The sequence below is a fragment of the Salvelinus namaycush genome, chromosome 7 (genome assembly GCF_016432855.1).
Source record: "Salvelinus namaycush isolate Seneca chromosome 7, SaNama_1.0, whole genome shotgun sequence".
Classification (NCBI taxonomy): Eukaryota; Metazoa; Chordata; class Actinopteri; order Salmoniformes; family Salmonidae; genus Salvelinus; species Salvelinus namaycush.
The window spans coordinates 59,875,391-59,886,469 of NC_052313.1; positions in this window are offsets into that span (position 1 = coordinate 59,875,391).

Here is an 11,079-nt window from a genome sequence, read left to right on the forward strand (position 1 = left end):
GAAACAGCCCCTAGCCTCTTACCTGGTTAGCAGTTAGCACAGACCTGAAGGAACCAGATGGTGTGATGGCTTCCATTTACCCTTCCAATCAATCAGATATGGCTTCCATTTACCCTTCCAATCAATCAGATATGGCTTCCATATACCCTTCCAATCAATCAGATATGGCTTCCATTTACCCTTCCAATCAATCAGATATGGCTTCCATATACCCTTCCAATCAATCAGATATGGCTTCCATTTACCCTTCCAATCAATCAGATATGGCTTCCATTTACCCTTCCAATCAATCAGATATGGCTTCCATATACCCTTCCAATCAATCAGATATGGCTTCCATATACCCTTCCAATCAATCAGATATGGCTTCCATTTACCCCTCCAATCAATCAGATATGGCTTCCATATACCCTTCCAATCAATCAGATATGGCTTCCATTTACCCTTCCAATCAATCAGATATGGCTTCCATATACCCTTCCAATCAATCAGATATGGCTTCCATATACCCTTCCAATCAATCAGATATGGCTTCCATTTACCCTTCCAATCAATCAGATATGGCTTCCATATACCCTTCCAATCAATCAGATATGGCTTCCATATACCCTTCCAATCAATCAGATATGGCTTCCATTTACCCTTCCAATCAATCAGATATGGCTTCCATATACCCTTCCAATCAATCAGATATGGCTTCCATATACCCTTCCAATCAATCAGATATGGCTTCCATATACCCTTCCAATCAATCAGATATGGCTTCCATATACTCTTCCAATCAATCAGATATGGCTTCCATATACCCTTCCAATCAATCAGATATGGCTTCCATTTACCCTTCCAATCATTGCTTCTTACCCAGCTATCAGATTCCTCCAGAACTCCACACAACAACGAGGTAAGAACTAGAAGGGACTAGGAGACTAGGGACTAAGAGATTATGTGCTAGAAGACAAGGGGCTAGGAGAAGGCGCTAGGGCGTGTTTTTGGACCAGGCCAGAGAATGTAGCAGAAGACACCTCACAGACAGATAAGCCATGACAGAGAGAAGACCTCTGGACTTTAATAATAATCTATTAATGTAGTGCAGGTTAGACCCCAACTACCCCATTCTGCCCTGCAGGTTAGACCCCAACTACCCCACTCTGCCCCTGTAGGTTAGACCCCAACTACCCCACTCTGCCCTGCAGGTTAAACCCCAACTACCCCATTCTGCCCTGTAGGTTAGACCCCAACTACCCCACTCTGCCCTGTAGGTTAGACCCCAACTACCCCATTCTGCCCTGCAGGTTAAACCCCAACTACCCCACTCTGCCCTGTAGGTTAGACCCCAACTACCCCATTCTGCCCTGTAGGTTAGACCCCAACTACCCCATTCTGCCCTGTAGGTTAGACCCCAACTACCCCACTATGCCCTGTAGGTTAGACCCCAACTACCCCACTCTGCCACTGCAGGTTAGACCCCAACTACCCCACTCTGCCCCTGCAGGTTAGACCCCAACTACCCCACTCTGCCCTGCAGGTTAGACCCCAACTACCCCACTCTGCCCTGCAGGTTAGACCCCAACTACCCCACTCTGCCCTGCAGGTTAGACCCCAACTACCCCACTCTGCCCTGCAGGTTAGACCCCAACTACCCCACTCTGCCCCTGTAGGTTAGACCCCAACTACCCCACTCTGCCCCTGTAGGTTAGACCCCAACTACCCCACTCTGCCCTGCAGGTTAGACCCCAACTACCCCATTCTGCCCTGCAGGTTAGACCCCAACTACCCCACTCTGCCCTGTAGGTTAGACCCCAACTACCCCACTCTGCCCTGTAGGTTAGACCCCAACTACCCCACTCTGCCCCTGTAGGTTAGACCCCAACTACCCCACTCTGCCCCTGCAGGTTAGACCCCAACTACCCCACTCTGCCCTGCAGGTTAGACCCCAACTACCCCACTCTGCCCTGCAGGTTAGTCCCCAACTACCCCACTCTGCCCTGTAGGTTAGACCCCAACTACCCCACTCTGCCCTGCAGGTTAGACCCCAACTACCCCACTCTGCCCTGCAGGTTAGACCCCAACTACCCCACTCTGCCCTGCAGGTTAGACCCCAACTACCCCATTCTGCCCCTGTAGGTTAGGACCCAACTACCCCACTCTGCCCCTGCAGGTTAGACCCCAACTACCCCATTCTGCCCTGCAGGTTAGACCCCAACTACCCCACTCTGCCCTGTAGGTTAGACCCCAACTACCCCACTCTGCCCCTGTAGGTTAGACCCCAACTACCCCACTCTGCCCCTGCAGGTTAGACCCCAACTACCCCACTCTGCCCTGCAGGTTAGACCCCAACTACCCCACTCTGCCCTGCAGGTTAGTCCCCAACTACCCCACTCTGCCCTGTAGGTTAGACCCCAACTACCCCACTCTGCCCTGCAGGTTAGACCCCAACTACCCCACTCTGCCCTGCAGGTTAGACCCCAACTACCCCACTCTGCCCTGCAGGTTAGACCCCAACTACCCCATTCTGCCCCTGTAGGTTAGGCCCCAACTACCCCACTCTGCCCTGCAGGTTAGACCCCAACTACCCCACTCTGCCCTGTAGGTTAGACCCCAACTACCCCACTCTGCCCTGTAGGTTAGACCCCAACTACCCCACTCTGCCCTGTAGGTTAGACCCCAACTACCCCACTCTGCCCTGTAGGTTAGACCCCAACTACCCCACTCTGCCCCTGTAGGTTAGACCCCAACTACCCCACTCTGCCCTGTAGGTTAGACCCCAACTACCCCACTCTGCCCTGCAGGTTAGACCCCAACTACCCCATTCTGCCCCTGTAGGTTAGACCCCAACTACCCCACTCTGCCCCTGCAGGTTAGACCCCAACTACCCCACTCTGCCCTGTAGGTTAGACCCCAACTACCCCACTCTGCCCCTGCAGGTTAGACCCCAACTACCCCACTCTGCCCTGTAGGTTAGACCCCAACTACCCCATTCTGCCCTGCAGGTTAGACCCCAACTACCCCACTCTGCCCCTGTAGGTTAGACCCCAACTACCCCACTCTGCCCTGCAGGTTAGACCCCAACTACCCCACTCTGCCCTGCAGGTTAGACCCCAACTACCCCACTCTGCCCTGTAGGTTAGACCCCAACTACCTCACTCTGCCCTGTAGGTTAGACCCCAACTACCCCACTCTGCCCCTGCAGGTTAGACCCCAACTACCCCACTCTGCCCCTGCAGGTTTGAACACGTTTTAAATGCCCTACTGCGTGGCTACGATGTTGACTTTGGTATTTTGGCATGTTATTTATCAATCTGTTAATAGCAATATTGAAATGCGTATAACATTGTTATAATAATCATTTATTGACCTATTGCCTTTATTGTGGATGTCATACATATATTTACCTTTCAACAGTTTCTGTCTCTAGACTTCCAGGCTGGTTGTAGACAGTATTTATCAAACCATCACGTGCAATTATTAAACTGAACCAGTAGCTTTTAGAGTCTTCTAACTATATACTGTATCTCCTATGATATAATATACCACCAGACTAGTGATCCCAGTAACTGAGACATACTGTATCTCCTATGATGGTTATTATCAGTCTTGTTTTATCTTCATATATAGTTTATAAAGTGCATATACAGTACCAGTCAAGTTTGGACACACCTACTCATTCCAGGGTTTTTCTTTCTTTATTTTCTTACTATTTTCTAATAGTGAAGACATCAAAACTATGAAATAACTCATATGTAATCATGTAGTAACCAAAAAAGTGTTTAACAAATCTAAATATATTTTTGCTGAGCACTTGTTGGCTGCTTTTCCCTCACTCTGGTCCAATTCATCCCAAACCATCTCAATTGGGTTGAGGTTGGGTGATTGTGGAGGCCAGATCATTTGATGCAGCACTCCATCACTTTCCTTCTTGGTCAAATAGCCTTTACACAGTCTGGAGGTGTGTTGGGTCATTGTCCTGTTGAAAAACAAATGATAGTCCCATTAAGCGCAAACCAGATGGGATGGTGTATTGCTGCAGAATGCTGTGGTAGCCATGCTGGTTAAGTGTGCCTTGAATTCTAAATAAATCACAGACAGTTCAACGGTGGGAACCACACATGCGGAGATCATCCGTTCACCTACTCTGCGTCTCACAAAGACAGCGGTTGGAACCAAAAATTGAAAATTTTCACTCATCAGACCAAAGGACAGATTTCCACTGGTCTAATGTCCATTGCTCGTGTGTCTTGGCCCAAGCAAGTCTCTTCTTCTTATCGGTGTCATTTAGTATTGGTTTCTTTGTAGCAATTTGACCATGAGGCCACAAGGCTCCCTAAATTCTATCAGCATATCAAATGCGCGACACGGGCTGGTAGCATTCTGGACCATTGCTACTCTAACTTCCGCGATGCATACAAAGCCCTCCCCCGCCCTCCCTTCAGCAAATCTGACCATGACTCCATTTTGTTGCTCCCAGCCTATAGACAGAAACTAAAACAGGAAATGCCCGTGCTCAGGTCTATCCAATGCTGATCTGACCAATCAGATTCCACGCGCCAAGATTGCTTCGATCATGTTCCGGGTAGACTCCGACAATAATATTGATGTATACGCTGACTCGGTGAGTGAGTTTATTAGCAAGTGCATCGGTGATGTACCCACAGTGACTATTAAAACCTTCCCTAACCAGAAACCGTGGATTGATGGCAGCATTCGTGCAAAACTGGAAGCTTGAACCACTGCTTTTAATCATGGCAAGGCAACTGTAAACATAACCGAATACAAACAGTGTAGCTATTCCCTCCGCAAGGCAATCAAACAAGCAAAGCGTCAGTATAGAGACAAAGTAGAGTCGCAATTCAACGGCTCAAACACGAGACGTATGTGGCAGGATCTACAGTCAATCACGGATTACAAAAAGAAAACCAGTCCCGTCGCAGACACCGATGTCTTGCTCCCAGACAAACTAAACAACTTCTTTGCTCGCGGACTCAAAACCTGCACTCTCCTTCACCGTGGCCAATGTGAGTAAAACATTTAAACGTGTTAACCCTTGCAAGGCTGCCGGCCCAGACCGCATCCCTAGCCGCGTCCTCAGAGCATGCGCAGACCAGCTGGCTGGTGTGTTTACGGACATATTCAATCAATCCCTATCCCGGTCTGCTGTGCCCACATGCTTCAAGATGGCCACCATTGTTCCTGTTCCCAAGAAAGCTAAGGTAACTGAACTAAATGACTATCGCCCCGTAGCACTCACTTCTGTCATCATGAAGTGCTTTGAGAGTCAAGGAGTCAAGGATCATATCACCTCCACCCTACCTGATACCGTAGACCCACTCCAATTTTCTTACTGCCCCAATAGGTCCACAGACTGCCTATCCCATCTGGACAAGAGGACTACCTATGTAAGAATGCTGTTCATTGACTACAGCTCAGCATTTAACACCATAGTACCCTCCAAACTTGTCATTAAGCTTGAGACCCTGGGTCTCGACCCCGCCCTGTGCAACTGGGTCCTGGACTTTCTGACAGGCCGCCCACAGGTGGTGAGGGTAGGAAACATCTCCACCCCGCTGATCCTCAACACTGGGACCCCACAAGGGTGCGTTCTCAGCCCTCTCCTGTACCCCCTGTTCCCCCATGACTGCGTGGCCATGCACACCTCCAACTCAATCATCAAGTTTGCAGACGACACTACAGTGGTAGGCTTGATTACCAACAACAACGAGACGGCCAACAGGGAGGAGGTGAGGGCACTCGGAGTGTGGTGTCAGGAAAAAAAACTCACTCAACGTCAACAAAACAAAAGGAGATGATTGTGGACTACAGGAAACAGCAGAGGGAGCAGCCCCCTATCCACATCGATGGGACAGTAGTGGAGAAGGGGGAAAGTTTTAAGTTCCTCGGTGTACACATCACGGACAAACTGAATTAGTCCACCCACACAGACAGCGTGGTGAAGGCGCAACAGCGCCTCTTCAACCTCAAGAGGCTGAAGAAATTTGGCTTGTCACCTAAAACACTCAAACTTTTACAGATGCACAATCGAGAGCATCCTGTCAGGCTGTATCACCGTCTGGTACGGCAACTGCTCCTCCCACAACCATAATGCTCTCAAGAGGGTAGTGCGGTCTGCACAACGCATCACCGGGGGCAAACTACCTGCCCTCCAGGACACCTACAGCACTCGATGTCACAGGAAGGCCAAAAAGACCATCAAGGACAACAACCACCCGAGCCACTGCCTGTTCACCCCGCTATCATCCAGAAGGCGAGGTCAGTACAGGTGCATCAAAGCTAGGACCGAGAGACTGAAAAACAGCTTCTATCTCAAGGCCATCAGACTGTTAAACAGCCATCACTAAGAGAGGCTGCTGCCAACAAACAGACTCAAATCTCTAGCCACTTTAATACATACATCATAAATGGATGTAATAATGGTATCACTAGTCACTTTAAATAACACCACTATAATAAAGTCTACATATCCTCGATTACTCATCTCATATGTATATACTGTATTCTATACCATCTACTGCATCTTGCCTATGCCGCACGGCCATCGCTCATCCATATATTTATATGTACATATTCTTATTCATCCCTTTACATTTGTGTGTATAAGGCAGTTGTTGTGAATTTGTTAGATATTACTGCACGGTCGGAACTAGAAGCACAAGCATTTCGCTACACTCGCATTAACATTTGCTAACCATGTGAATTTGACCAATAAAATTTGATTTCATGAAGGCCTGTCTCCTCTGAACAGTTGATGTTGATGTGTCTGTTACTTGAACTCTCTGAAGCATTTATTTGGGATGAAATTTCTAAGGCTGGTAACTCTAATGAACTTCTCCTCTGCAGCAGAGGTAAGTCTGGGTCTTCCTTTCCTGTGAGAGTCAGTTTCATCATAGCGCTTGAAGAAACGTTCAAAGTTCTATAAAATGTTCCGCATTGATTGACCTTCATGTCTTAAAGTAATGGACTGTCATTTCTCTTTGCTTATTTGAGCTGTTCTTGCCATAACATGGACTCAGTCTTTTACCAAATAAGGCTCTCTTCTGTATACCACCTCTACCTTGTCACAACACAACTGATTGGCTCAAACACATTAAGAGGGAAAGAAATTACACAAATTAACTTAAGGCACACCTGTTAATTGAAATGCATTCCAGGTGACTACCTCATGAAGCTGGCTGAGAGAATGCCAAAAGTGTGCAAAGCTGTCAAGGCAAAGGGTAGCTACTTTGAAGAATCTCATGTATTTGGATTTGTTTAACACTTTTTTGGATACTACATGATTCCATATGTTACTTCATAGTTTTGATGTCTTCACTATTATTCTACAATGTAGAAAATAGGAAGAATTAAAAATAAAAATAAATAGAATGAGTAGGTGTGTCCAAACTTTTGACTGATACTAAAATAGAAGAGAGAGAGATACACACTGCTGTAGAGAAAAGGAAGGGCTTGGGTCAGTGAGAAGGAAGGGCTTGGGTCAGAGAGAAGGAAGGGCTTGGGTCAGTGAGAAGGAAGGGCTTGGGTCAGTGAGAAGGAAGGGCTTGGGTCAGTGAGAAGGAAGGGCTTGGGTCAGAGAGTAGGAAGGGCTTGGGTCAGTGAGAAGGAAGGGCTTGGGTCAGTGAGAAGGAAGGGCTTGGGTCAGTGAGAAGGAAGGGCTTGGGTCAGTGAGAAGGAAGGGCTTGGGTCAGTGAGAAGGAAGGGCTTGGGTCAGAGAGAAGGAAGGGCTTGGGTCAGAGAGTAGGAAGGGCTTGGGTCAGAGAGTAGGAAGGGCTTGGGTCAGTGAGAAGGAAGGGCTTGGGTCAGAGAGAAGGAAGGGCTTGGGTCAGAGAAAAGGAAGGGCTTGGGTCAGTGAGAAGGAAGGGCTTGGGTCAGTGAGAAGGAAGGGCTTGGGTCAGAGAGTAGGAAGGGCTTGGGTCAGTGAGAAGGAAGGGCTTGGGTCAGAGAGAAGGAAGGGCTTGGGTCAGTGAGAAGGAAGGGCTTGGGTCAGTGAGAAGGAAGGGCTTGGGTCAGAGAGTAGGAAGGGCTTGGGTCAGTGAGAAGGAAGGGCTTGGGTCAGTGAGAAGGAAGGGCTTGGGTCAGAGAGTAGGAAGGGCTTGGGTCAGAGAGTAGGAAGGGCTTGGGTCAGTGAGAAGGAAGGGCTTGGGTCAGAGAGAAGGAAGGGCTTGGGTCAGAGAGAAGGAAGGGCTTGGGTCAGTGAGAAGGAAGGGCTTGGTTCAGTGAGAAGGAAGGGCTTGGGTCAGTGAGAAGGAAGGGCTTGGGTCAGTGAGAAGGAAGGGCTTGGGTCAGTGAGAAGGAAGGGCTTGGGTCAGTGAGAAGGAAGGGCTTGGGTCAGTGAGAAGGAAGGGCTTGGGTCAGTGAGAAGGAAGGGCTTGGGTCAGTGAGAAGGAAGGGCTTGGGTCAGTGAGAAGGAAGGGCTTGGGTCAGAGAGAAGGAAGGGCTTGGGTCAGTGAGAAGGAAGGGCTTGGGTCAGAGAGTAGGAAGGGCTTGGGTCAGAGAGTAGGAAGGGCTTGGGTCAGTGAGAAGGAAGGGCTTGGGTCAGAGAGAAGGAAGGGCTTGGGTCAGAGAAAAGGAAGGGCTTGGGTCAGTGAGAAGGAAGGGCTTGGGTCAGTGAGAAGGAAGGGCTTGGGTCAGTGAGAAGGAAGGGCTTGGGTCAGTGAGAAGGAAGGGCTTGGGTCAGTGAGAAGGAAGGGCTTGGGTCAGAGAAAAGGAAGGGCTTGGGTCAGTGAGAAGGAAGGGCTTGGGTCAGAGAAAAGGAAGGGCTTGGGTCAGTGAGAAGGAAGGGCTTGGGTCAGTGAGAAGGAAGGGCTTGGGTCAGTGAGAAGGAAGGGCTTGGGTCAGTGAGAAGGAAGGGCTTGGGTCAGTGAGAAGGAAGGGCTTGGGTCAGTGAGAAGGAAGGGCTTGGGTCAGTGAGAAGGAAGGGCTTGGGTCAGTGAGAAGGAAGGGCTTGGGTCAGTGAGAAGGAAGGGCTTGGGTCAGTGAGAAGGAAGGGCTTGGGTCAGTGAGAAGGAAGGGCTTGGGTCAGTGAGAAGGAAGGGCTTGGGTCAGTGAGAAGGAAGGGCTTGGGTCAGTGAGAAGGAAGGGCTTGGGTCAGTGAGAAGGAAGGGCTTGGGTCAGAGAGTAGGAAGGGCTTGGGTCAGTGAGAAGGAAGGGCTTGGGTCAGAGAGTAGGAAGGGCTTGGGTCAGAGAGAAGGAAGGGCTTGGGTCAGTGAGAAGGAAGGGCTTGGGTCAGTGAGAAGGAAGGGCTTGGGTCAGTGAGAAGGAAGGGCTTGGGTCAGTGAGAAGGAAGGGCTTGGGTCAGTGAGAAGGAAGGGCTTGGGTCAGTGAGAAGGAAGGGCTTGGGTCAGTGAGAAGGAAGGGCTTGGGTCAGTGAGAAGGAAGGGCTTGGGTCAGTGAGAAGGAAGGGCTTGGGTCAGAGAGTAGGAAGGGCTTGGGTCAGTGAGAAGGAAGGGCTTGGTTCAGAGAGTAGGAAGGGCTTGGGTCAGAGAGAAGGAAGGGCTTGGGTCAGTGAGAAGGAAGGGCTTGGGTCAGTGAGAAGGAAGGGCTTGGGTCAGTGAGAAGGAAGGGCTTGGGTCAGAGAGTAGGAAGGGCTTGGGTCAGTGAGAAGGAAGGGCTTGGGTCAGTGAGAAGGAAGGGCTTGGGTCAGTGAGAAGGAAGGGCTTGGGTCAGTGAGAAGGAAGGGCTTGGGTCAGAGAGTAGGAAGGGCTTGGGTCAGTGAGAAGGAAGGGCTTGGGTCAGTGAGAAGGAAGGGCTTGGGTCAGTGAGAAGGAAGGGCTTGGGTCAGTGAGAAGGAAGGGCTTGGGTCAGTGAGAAGGAAGGGCTTGGGTCAGTGAGAAGGAAGGGCTTGGGTCAGTGAGTAGGAAGGGCTTGGGTCAGAGAGTAGGAAGGGCTTGGGTCAGTGAGAAGGAAGGGCTTGGGTCAGTGAGAAGGAAGGGCTTGGGTCAGTGAGAAGGAAGGGCTTGGGTCAGTGAGAAGGAAGGGCTTGGGTCAGTGAGAAGGAAGGGCTTGGGTCAGTGAGAAGGAAGGGCTTGGGTCAGTGAGAAGGAAGGGCTTGGGTCAGTGAGAAGGAAGGGCTTGGGTCAGTGAGTAGGAAGGGCTTGGGTCAGAGAGTAGGAAGGGCTTGGGTCAGTGAGAAGGAAGGGCTTGGGTCAGTGAGAAGGAAGGGCTTGGGTCAGTGAGAAGGAAGGGCTTGGGTCAGTGAGAAGGAAGGGCTTGGGTCAGAGAGTAGGACGGGCTTGGGTCAGTGAGAAGGAAGGGCTTGGTTCAGAGAGTAGGACGGGCTTGGGTCAGTGAGAAGGAAGGGCTTGGGTCAGAGAGAAGGAAGGGCTTGGTTCAGTGAGAAGGAAGGGCTTGGGTCAGAGAGAAGGAAGGGCTTGGTTCAGAGAGTAGGACGGGCTTGGGTCAGTGAGAAGGAAGGGCTTGGGTCAGTGAGAAGGAAGGGCTTGGGTCAGAGAGAAGGAAGGGCTTGGTTCAGAGAGTAGGACGGGCTTGGGTCAGTGAGAAGGAAGGGCTTGGGTCAGTGAGAAGGAAGGGCTTGGTTCAGAGAGTAGGACGGGCTTGGGTCAGTGAGAAGGAAGGGCTTGGGTCAGAGAGAAGGAAGGGCTTGGTTCAGAGAGTAGGACGGGCTTGGGTCAGTGAGAAGGAAGGGCTTGGGTCAGTGAGAAGGAAGGGCTTGGGTCAGAGAGTAGGACGGGCTTGGGTCAGTGAGAAGGAAGGGCTTGGGTCAGTGAGAAGGAAGGGCTTGGGTCAGTGAGAAGGAAGGGCTTGGGTCAGAGAGTAGGAAGGGCTTGGGTCAGTGAGAAGGAAGGGCTTGGGTCAGAGAGTAGGACGGGCTTGGGTCAGTGAGAAGGAAGGGCTTGGGTCAGTGAGAAGGAAGGGCTTGGGTCAGAGAGTAGGACGGGCTTGGGTCAGTGAGAAGGAAGGGCTTGGGTCAGTGAGAAGGAAGGGCTTGGGTCAGTGAGAAGGAAGGGCTTGGGTCAGAGAGTAGGAAGGGCTTGGGTCAGTGAGAAGGAAGGGCTTGGGTCAGAGAGTAGGAAGGGCTTGGGTCAGTGAGAAGGAAGGGCTTGGGTCAGT